The sequence below is a fragment of the Pyrus communis genome, chromosome 7 (assembly GCF_041283825.1).
Source record: "Pyrus communis isolate YQ-2024b chromosome 7, ASM4128382v1, whole genome shotgun sequence".
Taxonomy (NCBI): Eukaryota; Viridiplantae; Streptophyta; class Magnoliopsida; order Rosales; family Rosaceae; genus Pyrus; species Pyrus communis.
The window spans coordinates 6,585,937-6,609,587 of record NC_142571.1 but is presented as its reverse complement, the minus strand read 5'-3'; the positions used below and the strand labels follow the sequence as shown (position 1 = coordinate 6,609,587).

General features: G+C 36.2%; 1 pseudogene; it reads right to left on the bottom strand.

Annotated features, from left to right (window-relative positions):
- LOC148695539 (protein TRIGALACTOSYLDIACYLGLYCEROL 4, chloroplastic-like) overlaps positions 1-23,651 on the bottom strand; it is a 56,194-nt pseudogene that overhangs the window by 8,426 nt on the left and 24,117 nt on the right.

Here is a 23,651-nt window from a genome sequence, read left to right as displayed (position 1 = left end):
GGTCGAAAAATAGCCTCAAATTTGACTAGTCCAAGGGAAAACTGGAAAACTCGCAGAAAACTAGGTAAAATTTAAACATTCATAACTTTTTCAATACTCAACGAAAATAAGTGATTTAAAAAATGAAAATCATACTTCTTGATGAGACGAAGAGTGGTATTTTTTTTCAATGGCGAACTTCTTGTGGTTTGGCCGAAAAATGGCTCGAAAGTGGCTGTCTTAGTCTTGAGTTAGCCAATTTCAAGCCTTTTTTTGGCCAAACCACGGAGAGTTAGTGGTTGAAAAAAGGCACCATGCTCTTTGTCTTGTCGAGAAATATGATTTTCATTTTTGAATCACTTGATTTAATTGAGTATTGAAGAAGTTATGAACGTTTAAAATTTACCTAGTTCAAACGAGTTTTCCAGTTTTCCCTTGGACCAGTCAACTTTGAGGCTATTTTCCGAGCATCTCTGGCAACCATTGGGCTTCCAAATAGGTATAATCTTATTCTACACTTCCCTATCTTCATTGTGATATATTATGGGTGAATTTGGTTAAGAAATGATTGAGTTACGAAGCTTTGAACATTGCCCAAACTTCCGGCAAAGAGCTCCGGGACACTTAACATAGTTTTTAACGAAAGACCAAAATGATGGATGGTGGACAATCTCAGGGACCAAAGTGAGGAGTTGTGCAAATCTAAAAGACTATTTTGGCTAAAAAGTCAAATAAAAATAAATAAATGATTTCCATATTGCACAAAATAAAATATAAGTATCCCGAATGAGATTGTAAATTTGGCTAACTTGGAGGTTTTGGGGATGTTGAACCAATTATCAGGTCACATTCCCCCAGGTGTAGGAAAGCTTCACAAGTTATATCTATTAAATTTGAGTAGGAACTCTCTCTCTCTGGCAATCTTACATCCTCTTTCGGAAATTTAAGTCAATTAAATGAGTTAAGCTTAGAAGGCAACAACTTCCAGGCAATATCCTGCCAAGTTTAATAGTGTGTCAGAATTTGAAGCTTTTATATCTTGGTGAGAACAGTTTGAGCGGTATCATATCGCAAGAAATCATTGGTCTGTTAAACTTGTATATATTTAGTTTACCTCAAGATCATTTTCTCAGCTCCCTACCAAAGGATGTAGGAATTTTAATAAATCTTGAGTATATAGATATCTTTGAAAACATGTTATTCAGTGAAATTCTGGCAAGTCTTGCTAGTTGTATAAACTTAGGGTACCTAGACATGCATGGAAATTTCTTCCATGGGACGATTCCATCAACTTTGAGTTCTTACAGAATTGTATCTTTATGACAACTTGTCAGGAGCAATTCCAGAATTCTTAGAACATTTGAATTTTTTGGAATCTCTAAATCTATCTTATAACAATTTTGAGGGCATGTTGCCGATCAAGGGAGTTTCGGGGGGGGCATATCTGAGTTTCATTTGCCGATCAAGGGAATCTCTGAATGCAATGGTGACATCAGTTGAAGGAAATAGCAAACTTTCCGGGGGGGGGGGGGGTCATATCTGAGTTTCATTTGCCAAAGTGCAACTCTCCAGCATCCAAAAAAGGAAGGATTGAGCTTAACCATGGAATTGGTTCTCGCTCTCATTTTTGGAGTTATTTTTGCACTAACCTTTTTGTACCTTTATTGCTCACGGAGGGACAAAAAGGGTCAAGCTGCAAGTGATTCGGACAAATTTCCCCAGGTGTCTTACCAAAGTCTTCTAAAGGCAACAAATGGATTCTCCTCAACCAACTTGGTCGGTATGGGCAGTTTTGGGTCCGTTTATAAGGGAATACTTGAGCAAGGTTAAACTACAATTGCGATCAAGGTGCTCAACCATGTTCATTTAGCACAGCTTACAAAAGTTTTATTTATGAGTGCGAGGTTTTCCGAAATATTAGACACCGTAATCTTGTCAAAATAGTCTTAGTATGTTCTGGTTTTGATTATCGCGGTCACGACTTCAAGACCTTAATTTACGAGTTCATGGCTAACGGGAGCTTGGAGGAGTGGCTATATCCAATTCATACAATTGGTGAGACAAATGAGAGGCCAAGGACCTTAACAATTTCTCAGAGTTTGAATATTGTTTTTGATGTTGCTATGGCATTGGATTATCTCCATCGTCATTGTGAGACGCCAGTAGTTCATTGCAACCTCAAACCTACCAATATTCTTCTCAATGAGGATATGATTACACATGTAGGTGACTTTGGGTTGGTGAGGTTCCTACCAAAAGTTGCTGAAACACTACGAAAAATATGGGCTTTGGTGTACACAAATGAAGAGTTTGTGTCTTTGAGAACACTAATATGGTGGAACAGTGTCCATTCAACAAAGGATACGATGTATTGTGCCCAGTGTAAAAAAAAAAATGGATACAAACACATTATTGGGCACAAAGCCATGCCAAGTAGCACATATATATATAATTATTGGTTTGACAATTGTATGACAAAATATAGGCACAAAAACTTTAGCGTAAATTACACTTTTATGCTTCAGGTTTGGGGTCTAATTCAATTCCTTAGAACATCTTCAAAACATTTCACTTTCATACCGTAAGTATTATTTTATTTCAAAATAATACATCTGTTACATTTTCCATCCATTAATCCGTTAAGCGCTGACATGGCTGCCAAATGCGTGCCACATGGCAAATATTTTTTTTTTATTTTATTTAATTTAATTTTATTTAATTTAATTTTATTTTATTTAATTTAATTTTATTTTATTTATTAACTTGAATCTTCTAAAAGAAGAAGAAGAAGAAGAAGAAGAAAAAAAAAAAACAAAAAAACAAAAAAACAAAAAAACAAAAAAAAAAAAGCCCATCTTCATCTTCCTCGACCCCCTTTCCTTGCAACCCACCCCTTTCTTCCCCTTCCCGTCTTCCCCAAACCCATCACACACATCCTCGGCACCCACCCTCGCACCTCATCCCTCTTCCCTCCTTTATAAACCCCACTCCTTAAATCCACACCCATTAGGGAAGACGGGATCTAGGTTTATGGGTTTTTTTGGATGGGGTTTTTTTTTTTTTTTTTCCCTCCTTTTCTGGGTTGCAGATGGGATGTGTTTTTTTGTTTTTTATTCCCCTTCTTTTTTGGGTTGCAGATGGGAAACATGAATGGGGGAAGATAATTTTTTTTTTTTTTTTTGGTGGGTGTTTTTGGCCCCGCGCGCCGGCCCCGGGGGGGGGGGGGGGGGTGGGTTCCGTCGTGGTGGTGGGGTGTGTGTGTGATGGGATCTGGGTTTCCTAGGTTTTTTTTTTTTTTTTTTTTGAAGATTCTAAATAAATAAATAAATAAAAATTTGTCACGTGGCGCACATTTGACAGCCACGTGGCGCACATTTGACAGCCACGTGGCACAAATGTGGCAGCCATGTCAGCGTTTAATGAACAATAGATGGAAAATGTAACGAATGTATTATTTTGAAATAAAATAGTACTTAAGGTATGAATGTGAAATGTTTTGAAAATGCTATAAAGAATTGAAATAGACCCCAAACCTAAGGTATGAAAATGTAATTTACCCAAAACTTTTAGCGTCTATAAATAAACAGTAGCACACAATTTGTTTGTGTCTGTGGAACATGCGAACATCTTTTTGCAGAATTGTGATGTTTCCATTTCTACTACTTGATCCTTCTTACAGTTGAGACATTGGATTTTGTTGTGTGATCCATCTTGATTTTATGAAATTTTATGATTTATTTCAAATTTTGACATTTTCATTTTCAAAATAGAACGTATTGGGCACAATAAGGGAAAGTCATATGATAACTTTTTCAAAACAGAGGCACATGATTTTTTTTTTTTGTGCTTACCATTTTGAGCACAAAAACACCACATTGTACTCTATGATCAAGGGGCACACCCATAGAAGCACACATATAAATACCGTGTTACAAACCATTAGCGTTCTCACACCAGCGACTTGCTCTGTGTGAAGTATTTTGCAACAATGGCAGACGATCGATACTTGACAGTTGACCTACTCAAAGTCTATAATGAGATTTTACCGAAGGCTTTCAGTCAGGAAATGAGTAATCTCGAACCATTGATTAAGTGAGTTGAAAGAAATTCCAAAGTTGTTACTTGCATTTTTAAAAAAAAAGAAAAAAAAATCATTATGGACTACTTTAAGTGCTATTTCTTCGTATATTTAAACTCATCATTTGTGTTGGAAAATAACAGATATTGGATACACAAACTAGTGCTTGACTGATGCCAAGTCCAGTAGGACTTCTGCAATTTGGTAGGCCTGTAATAATTGGCAATGGAAAGCTATTTATGGGTCCGGATCTCTCCCACCAAATCCAATGATCCAGACCCTTAAAATTTGATCAAACAGCTAAAAATAGGGGTTTATTTAAAAATTATAATAATTTTAGCCGTTAAATCAAATTTCAAAGGTCCGGATCATTGAGTTTGGTGGAAGAGATCTGGAGAGGATCTCTTCCCCCATCTATGCATCCATTTTCCAACACTGAGAGACCATCAATAATTGACTGGACTAAATTATGCAGAAGAAATTTTCCAACACTAGCTAAAGTAGTTCTAGGCCAGTGCTATATATATTCCAAAAAGCAAGTTGAAAGCTGAAAACAGATGCATTTTTGCCAAACTAGTTCATCTGAAAATGATGATTTCATTTAATTTCTTGGGTTTTACATCATGATTTGATATAGCTTCTCATAGGTGAAGTATTACTGGCCTACTTTGCAAATTAATTAGCTGTATAAGTCTTGATTACACGTTCAAAGCATGAATTCAAATCAACAATCTAATTTCACCACTACTTTAAATGGGGAATCGAACACGATTTATAACAGTGCCTCTTTGCCACCATCTATCGGCAATAAAATTTGACAATCCTTAGAAGAGAGATTTTTCCATGTACTCATAACACAAGTCGGTACATTACATGTTATAATAGAAGCGGAAAGAAGTTATTTTTTTGAAGTATTACTTTATTTATATTATGACACGTGATGTACCAGTTCATATTTTGTGTACACTAAAATATACGTACGGATTAGGTTGGCATGACCAAATGTAGAGGGCTATGTTTGTGTGAAAGAGTATGCACTATTGCTCCAACTCTTGGAAACCTTTGCTGACAGTCATGTCAACTGACACATACTCCAAGTCTTTTGCCAACGTTCACTTTCAATAGTTCTGTTAGTGTTGGGCAATTCAACCATGCGTCAATGATTACGATAGTCTTAGGTGTGGATCCACCATCCAGCATGTTTTTTCTGCGTGAGTCAACTTCCCTATTTATTATAGCCTTGTAATTGGGGATTTCATGTACCTAGATATCCTTATACTTATATACTTATTTTCTCCTTGAGAGAAGAATACAACACAAAAATACAAATCCAAAAACTCTCATCAAGTTTTACACTTTTTAGTCGTCTGATTTTGATCCTCTTTGGTCTCTTCGTAAGTAATGGTGTATTTGTTTGGACTGTATTCAGAAAAAGGAAAACTAACGAAAAATCCAAAAATACTTTAGTTTTAATGAAAAATGACAAATACATGTATAGTGAATAGTACTAGGGAAAGGTAAAAATGTGGTTTTTCGTTAAAAGTGAACAGGACCGGAAGTGTTTCATTAAAACTCCCTTTGGAAATGACTTACCACGCATCTCACATATATCACAAAGGAAATTTTACTAACATGGGCTTGTCTTCTCCAACTTTAACTTCGAAAAATGATAAAGTGTAACTTCTTTTTTTGTTATCAATAAAATTTCCCTCGTACTGTCAAAAAAGAAAAAAAAATTTATACTTTTATCTTGGTATCAAATTGGTCCTTGTAACTCTTTCTATGCAGAATTATTAGCAATTATTATTGGTGTAAAGTTTGCATATTAGCGAGGATGACATTGTCTTTGGTTGGAAAGTGATTGTTTTAGTGTTATTTTTTCTTTCCAATTGATTGCTTTTGACCCTCCTTGGCCTCTTCGTACGCAATGATCTATTTGTTTAGATCGCATTCGAAAGATGACTTTCTGCACCTCTCACATATATCTCGAAGGGAATGTTGTTGTAGACAATTTTGCTAATATAAGTTTGTCTTCTCCAACTTTGGCATGGCATCATTCCCCTCTACTGGTAGCTCATACTGATTTGTTTTCAGACTATGCTGGCTTTCCTGGCTTCTGCTTCTCAAATCAATGTGCATATCAACATACAAGTTTGTCTCACTTTCTAATTTTATTTTCTTAACCCTGTGATCTTACTTAATTTGTTTTACAGGTTTAGACCTTTAGGTTTGGCTATAAAGAACAGGAAGTGGCTCTGATCACTTCATTAGTACCAATCCTAAAATCAAATGCTATCTCAAAAAAGTACATAGAAAGTTTTGAACGCTAACCTCAGGACCCTTAGCTTCATCTTACCCCTTTAGACAGTATGACTTTCATGAGTAATATGGCTCGCTATAATCTTGCGACTCTCTTTGTTTCCATTTTTTTTTTTTTTTTTTTCTAGAGAACCTCAACGATATATTATAAGGAGTACACAATGAGATTTTATAGTACTAATAAAAACAGTTTTTTTTTTAATATAAATATTATTTTAAAGTCCTTTCAAAATTGGGACCATGTACAATTGCACCTTTTGGTCCCCCAAAGCCACCTCTGCCGCCAAGGGTGGAGCTACCATGGGCCTAGGGGGCGGATGCCCCACTGAGATTTTTCTGATGCTGGCATGTTGCTCAAACTGATCTGGTTCTTCAGCAACAAAGTTCCCATTGAGATTTTTTTGGTTCTGCTCCGATCTGGTTCTGCAGCAGCAAAGTTCCCATTGAGAATTTTTTTTTTAAAATCCAGGCCAAAACGACATCGTTTGGTCCTGGTAAAAAAAAAATTAAAAAAAATGTGAACGAAACGGCATCATTTCGTATATGTTTGAAGGAAAAAAAAGTATGTTATAGTGGGGGACCGCTTGTCCCCACAGTCCCATTCCATCTCTCCGTTTAGTTTTCATATCCCTTTGCGGCTTGCTAATCAGAGAGCAGAGTGGTGCTGCTTTTCCCCCAACCCCAACAACTTGAAACGGAACGGAACAGGAGCAAAGTTGCTCTTCCCAGCCACGCCAGCATCCAACCACTCTAACCAGCCACTCTCTAGCCGACATGTATATATTTAGGTAAATTTTTTAATTCCTAAATCTATAATCCCTAACCCTAATTAATTATTTAAGATGAATTTTTGTTTAATTGGTATAGAAATATAGAATCGTATAGATATGGTAATGCACTAATACGGTTGCTGACTTATTGATTATTGATATGAATTCTATGCTTATTGATGAATGAAATTATGAAATTACGAATTCTATGAATATGGGTATACATTTATTCATATGATTAGTTGAATTAAATGTTTATTTGTTGAATAATTTGTGTGCTTATTGGTAGTGGTTAATTGAATTGTTTCCTTGGTTGGATATGGATTCGTTATTAGGCATATTAGTATAGTATACTCTAGGATTAAGAGTCTAAGAATTTTATTGAGATTTTTATTCTATAAATTCTACAAATTACGTGTGAACCTTATATGTTATTGGTCAATATGACTGACTTTGCAGACTGAAACGTCATGGAGAGGTTTTTCAAAAAAATATCAGTGCCGCCATCCCCAGTTATTGAGAAAAATAAGGATACTCCGGGACAAGATAGTAAAGAATTTATTTTATCAAATCTTCCATCAGATCTTGGTAAGCGAATTCGAATTTTGGATTACAATCCTAATATTCGAGATCAAGTACGAAGAGTGTATGTGCTAGCTAGTCCCCAACAACCTAAAACCCATAATTTTCCTTACAAGAAATATAGAGACGTGCAAAGACGATTCAACCCTACTTGGTTTGATGATTTTCCTACTTGGTTGGAATATATTGTAGAAAAAGATGCTGCCTTTTGTCTATGTTGCTACCTTTTTAAACCAAACATTGGAGAACAAGTAGGTGGTGATTTCTTTGTTGGCGAAGGATTTTCTAACTTGAAGAAGAAAGAAAGACTTCTAACTCATATTGGAGGCGTCAATAGTGCACACAATCAAGCATGGAGTAATTTTGAAGCTTTAAGGAGTCAAAAACAACATATCCAGTCTTTTTTCTCTAAAACTCATGATGAAGCTCGAATTCAATATAGAGCTCGGTTGAATGCATCAATTGATTGTTGTCGATTTCTTTTGAGACAAGGGCTTGCATTTCGTGGTAATGATAAATTTGAACATTCAAGCAACCATGGGAACTTTCTTGCCGACCACAATGAGGATGTGAAAGCCGTTACTTTGAAAAATGCTCTGGAGAATCACAAATTGACATCACCAGATATTCAAAAAGACATTGTAAATGCTTGTGCAACTGAGACAATCAAGGCTATTATTAAAGACGCTGGCATTTCGTTGTTCTCTATTTTGATTGATGAATCTCGCAACGTATCAACGAAGTAACAAATGGCTATTGTATTGCATTATGTGGACAAGAATGGGCATGTCGTTGAGCGTTTTATTGGCATTGAGCATATTATTAGTACCACTGCTCTCTCACTCAAGGAAACCATTGATGAGGTATTTTCTAGGCATAAATTGAGCATGTCTAGTTTGCGTGGGCAAGGTTACGATGGGGCTAGCAATATGCAAGGTGAGTTCAATGGTCTTAAAGCTCTTATTATAAAAGAAAGTGGATGTGCCTATTATATTCATTGCTTTGCACATCAACTTCAATTAGCTCTTGTAGCTGTGGCAAAGAAGAACATCCAACTTGAGTCTCTTTTTAGTATAGTTACTATTTTGGTAAATGTTGTTGGAGCTTCATCGAAGCTTTGTGATCTTCTTTGAGAGAAGCAATCAATTGCAGTTATTGAAGCACTAAACAGTGGTGAGTTTATAAGTGGGAAAGGTAAAAATCAAGAAACTACTTTGAAACGTGCTGGAGAAACACATTGGGGTTCACACCTTGGTACTTTAGTAAGTATAATGACTATGTTTTCATTCATACTTGATGTACTTGAAGTAATAGCAGATGATGGAGTAAGCTCTCAACAAAGATGTGAAGCGAATAATTTATTGGATTCCATGCAAGCATTTGATTTTGTGTTTAATCTACACTTGATGAAAGATATACTAGGAATAACCAATGAATTGTCACAAGCATTGCAAATGAAGGATCAGGATATTGTAAATGCCATGAAGTTGGTTGGAGTTTGTAAGCAAAGGTTGGAGATAATGAGGAAAAGTGGTTGGGATTCTTTACTTAGTCAAGTCTCAAAATTTTGTCTTAATCATGATATTGACGTGCCTAATATGGATGATATGTTTCTTTCTCAAAGACGAGGGCAACGAAAAGCACAAGCAGTCACAAATATGCATCATTATTGTGTTGGGATATTTTATGTTGTTTTGGATTGGCAGCTTCAAGAACTAAATAATCGTTTCAATGAGACCAACACTGAGTTACTTCTTTGTTTGGCATGTTTATGTCCAGCGGACTCCTTCTCTGCTTTTGATAGCCAAAAGCTATTGCGTCTTGCCCAATTTTATCCTAAAGACTTCTCTACGAATGAGCTAGTGATACTTAAGATTCAACTTGAGACTTACATTGTGGATATGCGGTCTAGCATTGAGTTTTCAGGTTTAAAAGAGATTGGAGATCTTGCAAAAAAAAAAAATGGTTCAATGCAAGAAACACAAGGTGTATTCGCTGGTTTACTTGCTTGTGACATTAGCACTACCTCTTCGAGTTGTTATTGCAACCATTGAAAGAGCATTTTCGGCCATTAAAATTCTGAAGAATCGATTGAGAAATCAGATGGAAGATCAATGGATGAATAATAACATGGTTATTTTTATAGAGAGAGAGATGTTTGACGGTATTGGTAATGATGTTGTCATGCAACGCTTTCAGAACATGAAAATGCGTCGAGGGATATTGTAAGGGACTATTGTATGAAAAACTTTATGGATTAATATATAAGTATTGTGTTTAGTAAATTCTTGAGCTTTTTAATTATGACTTTATTGTTTGAGGATGCCCCCATTCACACAAATCTCTGACTTCATCCCTGTTTGCTGCAGTGGTTGTTTGATCTCAGCCTTGCCCATACCTAAGTTCCCATTACCTATTATTTTGTGTATATCCTCAATTCATTCACAAGACGCAAGCACGCACCCAATCTGGAACTAGAGGATTGAGGACGAACATTATTTGTTGGCATAAACAAATGACACAATAATGCACCAAAATTAGGAATTGTCATTGTACAATACCAAAGCTAACTATTGTTTTATTGGCATACTATCGATATGAACAGGAATGAGCAATTTTTGATGTATTCGAACACAACCATATGTTGTTATTATTTCACTCAACTTATAACTCGTGAATTTGCTTTTTGTTTTTTTTTTTAATTTTTTTTTTTATCAATATACATAAGAAGTAAGATATATCAACCTTGTCGTCCACCTTTATTATAATACGTAGAATAATACACCATCTAACTTGTATTTTTAGTACCCATAAAAATTTCTCAACAAGAACAACACATTCATCAAGTTAGTCGTTGTGTCATACGGTTTATAATCAAAGAGAAAAATTTCATACAAAACTAATATCTCTCTTTTTTCATTTGTTTTAAGTTAAAGAATGAATACAATAATTTCAAAAAAGTGAACATTCCTAATATTAGTTCACAAAATTAGATTTGTATTGAATTTATTCATCAAATTAAGAGAAAAAGATATATTTTTTTGTCAGGACATCCCTCATCGAGTACGATAGCGATTGGGGTGGCTGATCCACTACGTACAGAGCACTCTGATTAGGATTATAAATTGGATGCTGCTAAAGCTGCTAGACAAACAATCAGTACAGCTCAACTCTTTTATAAATTAAATTTTTACTTTCGCACAAAACAAATATCATCATGATGGGGATGGGGTTTTACAACTCCATTTCTGCAGTGTTTTTGTCATCCGTTTTTATGCTTGCTTTCATTCTTCACTCTTCCTTTCCTTGTTTCGCCCTTCCGGGAAATGAGACAGATAGACTTGCTTTGCTTGAATTCAAGGCTAGCATAACTCATGACCCTTTTAATGTCTTGACTTCATGGAATGAAACCATCCACTTTTGCTCTTGGCATGGTGTTACATGTGGTAGTCGTCATAAGCTTGAGCCTGCCGTCCTTGAAACTTGCAGGATCTATACCGCCGCATGTTGGGAACTTCAGTTTTTTGAGAGTCATTGATCTCCGGGCAAACAGCTTAGGCCATGAAATTCCTCCAGAATTCAGCCGCCTGCACAAAATGCAACACCTACGGTTAAGCAACAATTCACTGAGTGGATAAATTCCCACTAATTTGTCGCGTTGCTCTCAGCTCCTCAGGCTCGATGTTGGTTTCAATGTGCTGATGGGAAAGATTCCAAAGGAGCTTGGCCTCTTGTCAAAGTTAAGAGTTTTTGCCATCCACTATAACCACTTTACAGGGGGAGTCCCTACTTCTTTTAGCAATTTATCATCTCTTGAAAAGTTCTCCGCAATTTTTAATAGTTTGAGTGGCACTTTCCCGGATATTTTTGGACGAATGACCAATCTTAGCTTTCTTTCTTTTGGTGAAAATAGCTTTTCGGGTATGCTTCCTCCCTCAATCTTTAATCTCTCTTCTCTCACACTCCTTTCTATGGTAGAAAATGAAATCCAAGGGAGTCTACCCTCAAACTTAGGTATGGTCTTTCCGAGTCTCCAAACATTTGCCATTTCCGCTAACCAATTCAGTGGATCTATTCCTGTTTCATTATCTAATGCGTCAAATCTAATTGAATTTTCGATGGGAGGTAACCAACTGCATGGAAAGGTCCCTCCGTTGACGAATTTGCATAAGCTTAAGCGGTTAATCCTTGCTGACAACCATCTCGGAAGTGGGGGAATTGATGACTTGACCTTTCTCTGCGATTTGAGCAATGCCACCCATTTAGAACTTCTCATCATATTTACCAACAATTTTGGGGGCACGTTACCTCAATGCATAGGAAACCTGTCTTCTTCTCTTAAAAATTTCCATATTGCTCAAAATAAAATATTAGGAAGCATCCCGAATGAGATTGCAAATCTGGCTAACTTGGATGTTTTGGACATTGCTGAGAACCAATTATCAGGTCACATTCCCCCTGGTGTAGGAAAGCTGCACAAGTTATATAAATTAAATTTGGGTAGGAACTCCCTCTCTGGCAATCTTCCATCCTCTTTCGGAAATTTAAGTTAATTACATGAGTTATACTTAGAGGTCAACAAACTTCAAGGCAATATCCCGCCAAGTTTAATAAAGTGTCAGAATTTGAGGATCTTATCTCTTGGTGCCAACATTTTTAGCGGTATCATATCGCAAGAAATTGTTGGTCTGTTGAACTTGTATAGATTAAGTTTACCTCAAAATCATTTTCTAGGCTCCCTGCCAGAGAACATAGGAATTTTAATAAATCTAGAGTATTTAGATATCTCTGATAACATGTTATTCGGTAAACTTCCCGCAAGTCTTGTTAGTTGTATAAAATTAGAGTACCTAGACATGCATGGAAATTTCTTCAATGGGACGATTCCATCAACTTTGAGTTCACTAAGAGGTCTTACAGAATTGTCTCTCTCTCACAACAACTTGTCAGGCACAATTCCAGAATTCTTAGAACGTTTTGTATTTTTGGAATCTCTCAATCTATCTTATAACAATTTTGAGAGCATGTTGCCGATCAAAGGAGCGTTCAAGAATGCAACGGCGACATCAGTTGAAGGAAATAGCAAGCTTTGTGGGGGCATACCTCAGTTTCATTTGCCAAAGTGCAAACTCCAGCATGCAAAAAAGAAAGGATTGAGCTTAACCATGACATTGGTTCTCTCCCTCATTTGTGGGATTCTTGGAGTCATTTTTGCACTAACCTTTTTGTACCTTTATTGCTCACGGAGGGACAAAATGGGTCAAGCTGCAACTGATTCGGAAAAATTTCCCCAGGTGTCTTACCAAAGTCTTCTAAAGGCAACAAATGGATTCTCCTCAACCAACTTGGTCGGTATGGGCAGTTTTGGGTCCGTTTATAAAGGACTACTTGAGCAAGGTGAAACTCCAGTTGCCATCGAGGTACTCAACCTCGTTCATCGCGGAGCTTACAAAAGTTTTATTGCTGAGTACGAGGCTTTCAAAAATATTAGACACCGTAATCTTGTCAAGGTACTCTCAGCATGTTCTGGTTTTGATTATCGCGGTCATGACTTCAAGGCCTTAATTTATGAGTTCATGGTTAACGGGAGCTTGGAGGAATGGCTGTATCCAATTCATACAATTGGTGAGACAAATGAGAGGCCAAGGATCTTAACAATTTCTCAGAGGTCGAACATTGTTATTGATGTTGCTATGGCATTGGATTATCTCCATCATCATTGTGAGATGCCAATAGTTCATTGCGACCTCAAACCCAGCAATATTCTTCTCAATGAGGACATGGTTGCACATGTAGGTGACTTCGGGTTGGTGAGGTTCCTGCCAAAAGCTGCTGAAAATTCTTCGGGAAATCAATCAAGTTCTTTAGGGATAAAGGGAACTATTGGTTATGCTCCTCCAGGTAATACACTTGGTAGTTTATTTTTTCCTAGCTAGTCTTTTAAAATTGGGAAGCATTTATTTAAAATTTTTCAAACATGAAATGAGCTTTTAGGACTTCACTAGAAAATTAGAATCTAATGTTCTGAATTGTGGAATGCAGAATATGGCATGGGACATGAAGTGTGGACACAAGGTGATGTGTACAGCTTTGGTATCCTCCTGTTGGAAATATTTACAGGAAAAAGACCGATCGATGACATCTTTCAGGGAACTTCAAACCTCTATAGCTTTGTGAAGGCAGCTCTGCCTGAGCAAGTGGAAGAGGTTTTGGATCCCGTTCTTGTTCAAGAGAGCAATCATCCTAATGCGGGGAAGGCAAGGAATCGCGTCCTAATCACAGAAAGTTTAATCTCTGTTTTAGAAATTGGTGTTGCTTACTCAGCGGAGTTACCTAGAGAAAGATGGAACATCTGTGATGTTGTGGCACATATGTGTCGGATCAGAAACAAACTTCAAGCAAATGGTATATGTGAATAGAAGCTTATTGTTAATATGTGGTATAGTATGTAATAGTATTGATGTTATGCGAAAGCGTTATTGTATTTGTTGATCAATGCTTGCCAAGCAAACTTATTTGCATTGAATTATGCTTGAACAATGACATTCTAGCTTTGCCAAACATTACAGGACGAACACTATAAAAGAATTAAAAATTAAAATTAAAAAACAAAGTTGTGGAAAGTATTCATCAAATTTCAAACCTATGTTGGAGTTCCTGCTCTATGTTGAGAGGTTTATCCCTGGTTGCAAATGTTCCATAGTAGTTTATTGCTTTTTTTTTTTTTTTTTTTTTCTTCCCAAAAAACGTAGACAGTACGAGGGAAACTTTATTAATAACAAAAAATAAATTACACCTAATCAGGGAAATATAAACCTAACTCCTCGTAATACAAGAAAAAAGAATAAAAAATACAAGAAAAATAAGGGGGACATAATCCTACTCTTCTATAAATCAAACAATAAAGATTCAAAAATAGGCATTCATCAGTCATCCATTCATCAACATTTATCCGAGCATTCATCATCTACACGAATGCAGAAAAGAATTTGAGGCTGAGTTCAGTAATACTTACAGTGGGGATTGCGGAGAAGATCCCTGTGTTGTTTGGAAATCCCCTTCGCTCGCTCGCTCTCATATTTCATTAAAATACCGTTTCACATATAATTAAGTTTGGGGGTGGTCCTGGAGGAAAGAGATCCTTTGCGGATCCCTTCCTCCTAATCCACTAAATCAGGTAATTTGTGTCATTGAAATTTAATTCAACGGTTACAAGTAGGGATCCACTTTAAAAGTTATAATAATTTAAACCGTTTGATCAAATTTCAATGGTATAGATACCTTGATTTAGTGGATTAGAAAGAAGGGATCCGCATAGCATCCCATTCCGGTCCAGGCAACACAGAGGTCGACATTCATCAAATACATGTCACAAATCTAGTATTTTTGCTCAATATATGTCACATGGAGGCATGCAAGCACACAAAAAATTACATGAGCATTGACGAAATTTTGGGTCCATGAATGCATGACAGAAACATTTCACAAATCCGTATGACTTTCAGAGATATTAAACCATGCTTAATTTTAACGCAGTGGAGGGATTTGATTTACCTTTCATTTTGTAGATCCGAGTTCTTGCAGCCATCTTTGTTGTGTGTACAGCAGCTCCATGTGTGAGCCATTGCTCCTTGCAGTTCCAATTCTCCTTGCAGTTCAATAAACATACATGCATGAGTCAAAGATCGCCGTGGCTGGGTTCCGTTTTTGAGAGATGGAGATGGATTCATGTTTTGACGTTCTGGATTGAAGATAGAAGCTAGGGTTTCAGTTTCATGAGAAATGAAGAGAGAGAGGAAATGAAGGGGATAGCTTACACGGCTCTGGGCTCGTGGTTAGTCAGAGAGAGAGGTTCCCAAACGGCGCTAGTTAGGACAGATGAGGAAATGGGCCTCTGGTTCATGCTCCCTGTCACGGGTTCAACTCTCCAGAGCAATGAAATTTTGCTTCTTTTGCCAATATTTTCCAGCGCCTCTGTTTCACCAGGTCACTACTTCGAATTCCGGTGTGTCAGTTTCCTTGTCTTTTCTTTTATTTCGATTTCTGTTTCCTTTGTTATTTTATACTTTCTTTTATTTTCTATTTCTATTTTGCTATTTTATTTTCTTTGTCTTTGTTAGCTATTTTTCAGTTTTTTCAGGTTTTAATATTGTTGTTTTCTTTCTTTATTTTTTCTGCACCTTAAGAACAATGTGTGATTTAAGTTTGGGGTGGGAAATTAAAATTTTTAGATTTTTAATTTTAAAGTATGCTAAAAAATTTCATTCTTTTTAAGTTAATATTCATAGATTATTTTAAACATTATAATAAATGGACATGGTGGAGATAAATCCCACAGTAGAGTCTTTTTCTATTTATTGTTGTTTAGGCACTAATTCATGAGTTATCCTTTCACAATTAGCACATTCACACCAACATGATTTGTGGGGGTAAGATTGAAGCACTTGCTTTTCGCCTGAGTTAATTTTTTTTTTTTTTTTGTTTTTTTTTGTTTTTTTTGTTCTTTTTTAGAGTAAAGTTTAGTTATTGTTATAAATAAAGTAATAATTGTTCCACCCGAGACTTTGCTTAGTAACCGGGTCAGTTCTGCCTAATCAGCAATGATTCTCGCATCAAACAGTAGAGTCTTGGCATAAGGCAAGGTGGTTAGTTGGTTTTGTAGCATTTTCAGCTCGAGTTAGTGAGTCTTTAGGGGTGTTCTACACCTAGTGCCCTAAATCCCTTGTGGTTTGGGAATCATTGACCTAAAACACATTACATTGGTTGGATCGAAAACTTAAGTGAACTAGCTACTACTATTATAACTAGCTACTGCTATCATTGACCTAAACCACTACTATAACTATAAAAAAAAAAAATTGAAAAACAGAAAAGAAGAAAAAAAAATGTTATGTTTGAAGTTAGTAAGTATTAAATAAAAAGGACGAGTGGTAAGGGTTTCAATCGAGTCTCTTTAACCATGTTGGTTCACTTTACACCAAAGGAAGTTCATGAGTTCTTTTCTAATTAATTCTAAATGGCTTAGACTCTGTGGTGGTATTGGTTCGAATTTTTTAAAAGATGTTCTAATTTTAACATTTTCTATGGATTGCAACTTGAAGGTGAAAATTGTGTTAGTTAAGTTTTGTTAAAGTTTGTTTTTGGTTTGTTAGTTTTTATTTTTTGTTTTTGAGTTTTGTTTTGCTTGAGGACAAGCAAAAAGCTAAGTTTGGGGGTATTTGATGAGTCCATATTATACCATATATTTTACTCTATTCTTAGTTATAGTTTATTGGTTATTTTGGTAGAATTTTGATACTTTGTTATTTATTTTCAATGTAGGGCATGCAACTTCCTCTTAAGCAAAAAGTGATCAAACGAATGAATTTTAGAGTGATTCTAATTGAAGGATGTTCGTGAGTCTTTCAAGATGGTTGTATCAAACAAGGCCCAACGTGCAGCTTTTCCAGATTGATGTTTTTGAACGTTTTGGGTATTTTGGAGGTCAAAATGGAATATTTTGAGGAAGAACCATTCTGGGGATTTGATAGGGACGATTTAAGCTTTCAAAAGAGACCTTTTGGGAGCAAATCAGAGTTGATTTGGTCGGTTAAAAGTTTGGTTTTGTGAGAAGTCCGAATTTCAGTTCAAATAGGAAACCTTTTATTTGCTAATTTATTATTTTTATTATGTTTCATAGTTTTATTCTAAGACTTTTGCTAGATAGGCTTTTATTTTGTAGTAGTATAAATAAGGGAGCTTTAATGAAAATTGCTTGGACTAAGACTATTTTAATAAAAAACCAATCTATAGTTTTATTTAATCAAAAGCATCTCAAAATTAACCATAAGGACATGCCTCCAAATTCTACACGAACTGAATTACAAAGTCCAAAATGTTCAAAATTAGGTTCCAAAATTACCCCTAACACAAAGAATATGCAGCCCGTTACAAACTTCAATATAATTGCAACCCTACCACCCACGTTGGCACGATCTGACCGACTGAGATTATATAACTTTTGGCGGTGAATCAATGATACGGATTTCAATTAATTTTGAACAATCATTGTTGCCCCACCATTTCCCTATCTTTTGCAAAAATTGCTTTAGTATAACACACACACTACTGCCGTCTGCTGCCTGGTGCAGGCATATTGTACATAAGTTGTTTAAGCCAAAAAACAGAGGAAGTGATTTTTTTTTTTTTTTTAAGAACCAGTTAGTAACTTCACCACGACAATCTAACATTTTGGGATAAGAAAAACTAACAAAGGCATTTCAATCTCTTCTACCCATAACTGTCTCTGACATTTTAGAGGTCTTGTACGAATTTAATAAAAAGACCCTCCTTATTAAAAAAAAAAAATTGAACAATATATTCATAAAGCTCAACAATCAATAATAGAGAATAATTGAAATCCGTATCAAGGTAAAAAGTCGTAAATTATGCATATCGTGTATGGCCTGATGCATGTCGACTGATGGGTGATTTATTATTTACAACTGGCCTTTTTGTTTTTTCGACCCTAATATATCAATTTTGATTTTGACCACCGTAATTTGCAATTGGGAACTGGGGAGGCATCTATATATAAATTATACGTAAAGTTACGGTCATCTTTATAGCATCATCCTCGAACTCCTACAATTAATTTTGAATTTATTACATATTGTTGTTTCTTTTGGACTGGCCTCATAAGATTCAAAGATATACAGGGACTAAGCCGAGATTTTATATCATTTTTTTTTTTTTTTGCCATTATTTCATAAATAGTGAGTAATTTTCTAGTAGTTCTAGAAATATAATGTGTTATTTTAGTTTAATTTCAAAAATAGTGTGAGTTACTTTGGCATATTTCTAGAAATAGTATGTACTAGAAAATATGCCCGTGCACAGTGGCGTAGTCAGGATTTTCAAATAACGGGGTCATAATATCAACCAAAAAGCTTCATTGGGTCATTTCGTCGAGCATCTAATAGGCACCTGCGAATTCTTGCCAACACATGCCAAAATTTTATATCAACATATGTCGACGACTACTATTACTTGTACAGGCTTGTCGAGGGTGGATGTAAGATACTGTGGAGTAATGTTGAAGACTTTCAATGCTTTTCAACAAAATGATTTCATACAAGAAGAGAGAAAAAGAAGACAAATATGATAGAAGAATGTCACGCCCCAATCCCGACATACGTCCAGAATTGACACGTGGCGTCAACAAAAATCCGTATCTATCATATCCCACCTCCGGGATATGGCCAAGCACAACTCAGTAATCGAATCACATAGTTATTTTCGTATGCTTTATGGCTGCATCTAACCTCCCTGTTAGACTGCCTACGTACCCTAGACAGGGATCAAGCCATTCGTAGTTCGTCATGCACAATAATTGACATATAACACAGTCCGATTAAGTCGAAAGGTATAACATTTCTCAATCAGTCAATAGAACTTGACAAGCATGAAAATACTAGACTCAGGGTTACATAACAACCCATCTGAAAATCATGATTTCCCCTCCAACAATATATAGGCCATTATGTCACAACATGATACCGCAATTCACAACATATATCATTTCAAAGAATCAACGATGTATAATACCATTCTCTACCCACATTTATCGACAAGTCTAGTCATAATAATAACCATGGTATCCAACATAACAATCCCACATGACGATTAACATATCCCACTTCAACCCTCACATAAATTCCAAACGTTTCCCACATAAATTCTCGTTTCATAGCGAGTAACATATTTAAGAATTAACAAAGAACATATTAATCTCTAGAAACATTAATCAACTAAAATACTCATGATAACTCCACTCATATCCAACGTCATTCCACAATCACATCAATCAATAATGTCAACCATTACATCATCAATAACACATACAACAAGTCAAAACGCAAGGCTAGAGCAACACAATTCAGTTGAAGACTACATCTTTGAAAAAGGGGATTTTGGACCGCACAACGGACCAAGCTCCAAAAGGGATTCCGGACCATGACTCAGCGGAATCCAAACAGAACTCAGTTCCAATCCACCCAACCGAATTGAACGGAAGTCCAAGAAACATAACAACGGCTCGAAGGAACAAGACATGATTCAAGTTACCCAATTCACGAAACTCAACGAACGAAGCAATATTGAGCAAAATCCACATCACAATGGGGCATCGGTCATTTACTAGAACTCACATCTCCCAAGCAATTCAATATGCGTTTCAATCACATGTCACAGCCATTTCCAATACCCAAGTTACATCACATTTCACTTCATCATACTAATCACTATACTTCCAACATTATATTTCAATACATAGCTTGTAACATATCAAGGAATCACGATTAACATTTAATTACGTTAATCAATCAATGAGATAACATATCATTTCACGAATTTAATTAAAGAACTCTACACAATTCCCAATTTGGGTTAAGAATAATAACATGGTAATTCTAATTTATTTTCACAATATCTATTGTGGGTAATTCCCATCTACTCGAATTTAGGATTCTAAATCACCTTACGGAATGAACAAGAGCAAGGATTCCGGACCACTCAACGGAATCCAACAACATTGGGTTCCGGACCACTCAACGGAACCAAAATATCAAGCGGTTTCCCATAATCTACCCAAACCTGTCATATGTAAAGTCAATGCCCATATTATGGAATTGGTGCACTGGTAATTCAGGCACTCAGATAAGCTGAGAGACTCGGGTGAGGGACAATAAAATAAGCATGTGATACAATAATAAAACCGGCCATCAATCATAATTTATAAACCTTGAATATAAATCTTTCATAGGAAATCAATACCAAACTTTTGAAAACTCCGAGGGAGGCACCCAGACATCCAAAAGTTCATTTTAAACGACCATAACATCTCACACCCATATTCACATACACACAATGAAAGTAGAATTAGGCGACACTGTTCATCCAAAACCTACACTTTGCAACCATCTCAAACCAAACTCCATGAACTAAGGTGGATGCAATCCCGGATCATCACTCAACGGGATCGCGGAGTAAGAGGGATTCCGGACTATCACTCAACGGAACCCAAACCAAGATACGATTCCGGACCGTCACTCAACGGAATCGCGGAGTGGAGTAGGAAGGATTCCGGACCATCACTCAACGGAATCCAAACCAGGATACGATTTCGGACCATCACTCAACGAAATCGCAGAGTAGAATGTGTAACACCAATCGATAAAACAAGACATGGATCAAGTTACTCAAGGTACAAAGACTCAATGAAACGAGAATGAATAATGACATGAGGGTTGAAACATGTTTCGAAGCAACAAACCCCATAACAATGGATTAACGGTCCACTACTAGCTCTCGCATTTCATCACATCAATCCAATCATACAATACAAACCATATTTCCAATCCACAAGTCAAATCATACTTACTGAAAATAGATCACTGGCCACAAATAAACTAACACTTCAATAGAATTCATATTTAATTAACATAGGTCTATGGCGTATGTATATATATAATTCACATTTCAATATGCAATTCGAATCACTTTTCCACAATATTACCCATCCATAATCAAACCACATTTAATAAAAATAGATCGATGGCCAATTATAAAAGAAATCACATTTTAATAGCTTAGTTTGGTTAGTAATGTGTGCTACTTGTATTTATACTCTTGATTGTACTTTTGTGTTCCGATTAGGCTCTTCAAAGGAACAAAATTAATATTATCTAAAGAAAGTACATTGATTATGGAATCTACCACTCAAATAATATCACTCAACTAGTAGTAAAGAAGATTAGAAAGGAAACTGGAAAAGAAAATTGATGTGGCAAAAAAAGTACTCTACTTCTCCACAAAATCTGCAGAAAACAGCACTATTAGACCAAGTTTAGGCTCCCTTTGGGACATTCCAAACTAAACCAAATCATGTGATATTATATGGGTTTTGAAGCTTGTGTTCTGTACTTTAAAAGCATACAAAGTTTGTAGAAAACGGAGCTCTAAATTGGAAGTTATGCCAAAAGGAAAAACGGAGTCTTGAAACTGGAAACCCAATTTTCTGCTGCTGTTTGGCAGCCCGCGACCCAAACTTAAAGAAGGTTTTGATCAACCAAAACTCAACGAAATTGAGTGAAACCAATTGGGGTACGATCATGAGCATATATACTTTCAACACACTAAAAATTTTCTCCAAAGGAGCACATGAAGGCCTAGAAATTAAGAGCCAAAGAAGGCTACTCGAAACTTGAGTTTTCTTTGCAAAGAAATCAATTTTCTGCAACTTACGTAACAAACCACTTCCAATTCATATCACACATCCCAAAATACTTCCCGGTAGTCCAGAAGTCATGTACACAACATCCAAAACTAACATGACTCAAAATTAACAAGAAATTGACCTTTGAACCAAACCCTTGATCAAGAAATTTGATCTACACACCCAACAATTGAATCTTTGGAAACCAAGCTAGACATAGGTTCACTTGGTCACTAGAAGGTATTTAAAACCTAGACAACACTCGGGAATGATCCCACGCACTGCCACACGCGGTGGAAGCCAAGATGGAGGGTTTACAACCCCGAATTTCAACCTTAACTAGAGGAGCTCAAATTTACGTGGTAGCTAGAGCTCAACAAGGGAAACACTTTTCACAACTAGGCCGGCGATAAATTCTAACCGGAAACAGTCCAATTTCACCGGAGAAAACCGGATTTCTAGGTGTTCTAAACACCCAACTCTAAAATGAATACGAAAGCACAAACTAAGCATACCCACTTGAAGATTATGAAGAGTAGATGAAGTTTCATACCTCACTCGAAGGAAATCGTTGCCGGAATCACCGGAAAGATGATAAATCCGCCGGTAAGGTCGTGGACTTTGCGACCTCGAACTGCACGGATGGAAAAAGAAATGGGAAAATATAAAATCACAGAGATGTAGAGCTCGTCAAGAGCTTTCCAGGGACACCAAGATCATCCAAAACGGAGCTCGGATGAAAAAGATACAAGCGGGTCAAGTTTGGTGGGTTTATGGGTCAAATTTCCCCCTAAAACGGTTTTGTGCAGTTTCCCCCCTCCCATTTTCTGAAATCCCCCCAATTTATAGCATTTTGGTAATATAACCAAAATGCCACCAACTTCAAACGACTCTAACTTCTCCGTTCAGACTCGGAAATAAGATCTGTTTGCGTCTCCGCGCTCACGGAATCGAACTCTACCTAACCAATTCAAGAGTTGACCGAAAAGGTCGAGAAAATTGTAAAGGACTAAAGTACCCCTCACTTCGTTTTCTTAAATTTGGAGAAATAAGGAACTAGTTCCAATCAAATCTTCGAAATACGTCAAGAATAAAATAAAATAATAATTTTGGGGACGGGATACCACAAAGAAAATAAAAGAAGTGGGACGAGGAGGTCGTAATTTAGTTTGCCTTAGTTGTTTGTTGGAGTCAAATACAATATACAAGCAAATATACATAGAGTTTTTAAAGTTATTGGGGTCAATGACAACCAATGACCCCGTGCTGGCTCCGCCACTGCCCGCGTGTTGCTGCGGGACTTTAATGCACCAGCCTTGACTACATGAATAAGACACATTTAAGCTAACAAAAAAATCAACATAATCATGAACGAATAAAAAGAATAGATCTAGGAAATTATAAAAAGCATTGTAATTGTGGATCCAGGAAATTATAAAAATCCACCCAGCCAAGAGACAATATAATAGTTGTGGGAAGGTGAGTATGCAACTAAGAATCTAAGATATACTTGATTTGCAATTCCATTATAATTTCACACAAAAAAAGATCAAATTTTGATTGAAACATCAAACAAAACAATCTCATCTATTACAAATTGGACCAACTAAATAAAGAATCTATCAATATGATTTTCAACCTAACTATAAAAAAGAGCTTTATAACAGCG